This window comes from Tarenaya hassleriana, unplaced genomic scaffold, assembly GCF_000463585.1.
Source record: "Tarenaya hassleriana unplaced genomic scaffold, ASM46358v1 Cleome16, whole genome shotgun sequence".
Classification (NCBI taxonomy): Eukaryota; Viridiplantae; Streptophyta; class Magnoliopsida; order Brassicales; family Cleomaceae; genus Tarenaya; species Tarenaya hassleriana.
Window position 1 is genome coordinate 1,202,354 of NW_010965019.1, and position 1,700 is coordinate 1,204,053.

Genomic DNA, 1,700 nt, shown 5'->3' on the forward strand with positions numbered 1-1,700 from the left:
AAATCTACAACCTACGGTGAAATCAGAAGTCAATCTCCAAGAATCACGGGATAGCATCCCGTAAAAAGACAGATTTTTCATACAAATATGCATACTGCAACCACAAATCTGGTAAAAAGACAGATTTTTCATACAAATATGCATACTGCAACGCTCAAGAGAGTGATTTAAACCACCTACCTCAAGGAATGTATAAAAACCGGTCATACGGAATAAGAACCTTTGTACAGAAAAAAGAAGAATGGAAGTGAAAACTACCTACAATACTAAACTAGTACAGAAAGAACAAGAACAGGAAACAAGGCAAAGACACAAAAGATTTATCTCAGCCACGAATACGATATGTACAATTTATTACATTAGTTACAAAGATTGTCCGAGCATCAACATCGTCCACAGGGCAGAAGTTTGTCGAAATTCCAGCAAACAGTAGAGCATCTTAGACCAACACATGGTGCAAAAGATATCAGTGTTTTTCAGAATCAAGTTTCAACAAAACCTACGGCTAAAACTATTTCCAACTCACCTGGAGCAGATATCAGTGTCTTTGGACCTTTTTGCTAGGTATCCGTAAGCATGTCGCTGGTTCAAGTCAAACCCTTAATGTGTTCCTGCACAAGTGTAATTAAGATTTACTGTTTACTAGGAAAAAAGATAATAAAATCCACCTTGGCGATTTCTAAAATGGCAGTGATGTGTCTTATCTCAATGGAACCAGAGAAGTGAGAAATAGTGATAGAATACGATAGGAACATCTTACCAGGGCCCCAAGAAATCGTCATGTTTTCTGTCCTGATATTCTCTGTCCAATATATAACTCCACCTGAAGTGGAGCAGTCCAAAGAAAACAACCAATCAAGAAACAAACAGAGAAAGTACAAGCGACGCAATCGCAAATTGGCAAGAAAAAGACACCACGATTCAAAATAACAGTGATAAAATATTGATATCTGAATTCGGCTCTTTAGTTGGTAAAATTCCTAAAGTAATAATGCCCAACGTCGAGCAAATGGTTGTTAGAGATGCGAAAGGTAGAGTACTGATGGGTAAGAGTCTGTTTTGAGGGTTGTATCTGACATTTGGGTTTTTTTCTAAGCTCTCAAGACTTGCATGGTTTTTTTTTGTCATTGATATAGATAATAGTTCGTTCCCATAAACATTTTGAATATTGTTTGTTTTTCTTTTCCTTTCTTCATATTAGGATTAATCCCTAAGCAGGTTCATTGGATAGCATTGTAATCAACATTTTCCAATTTAAAGATGGAACTGACTGTTGTAAGGATGCTCAAGAATCTGTCGTGAACGGTTCCCCTGTTTCTGAAGAGTTTAAGTTATAGGTATACCATCAGCCTTTAAGTATATTTTCCTCCAATGACGCGTGTCTATTTATCGTAGCACTTAACGAACTTTTTACCAGATTTGTGTCTGCTTCAGGTGATCAAAGAAGAAGCTAGCTGAAGAGAAAAAAATTGTTGTGTTTTTTTTCTAGGCCACAGTTGAGAAACCGAATTCAGATATCAATATTTTATCACTGTTATTTTGAATCGTGGTGTCTTTTTCTTGCCAATTTGCGATTGCGTCGCTTGTACTTTCTCTGTTTGTTTCTTGATTGGTTGTTTTCTTTGGACTGCTCCACTTCAGGTGGAGTTATATATTGGACAGAGAATAGCAGGACAGAAAACATGACGATTTCTTGGGGC

General features: G+C 36.9%; 1 long non-coding RNA gene across 8 annotated transcripts in view; it reads right to left on the reverse strand.

The window, feature by feature from the left end:
• LOC104809402 overlaps nt 1–1,700 on the reverse strand; it is a 12,565-nt gene that overhangs the window by 6,388 nt on the left and 4,477 nt on the right. For 7 of the 8 annotated variants that reach the window (XR_002024036.1, XR_002024035.1, XR_002024028.1 and 4 more), the window contains 3 exons: nt 761–823; nt 527–611; nt 12–438 (listed from right to left, as the gene is read on the reverse strand). The exons of the other annotated variant lie outside the window; for it this stretch is intronic. This is a non-coding gene — a long non-coding RNA (uncharacterized LOC104809402). The remainder of the gene's footprint in view (nt 1–11; nt 439–526; nt 612–760; nt 824–1,700) is intronic. 8 annotated transcript variants of the gene reach the window in all.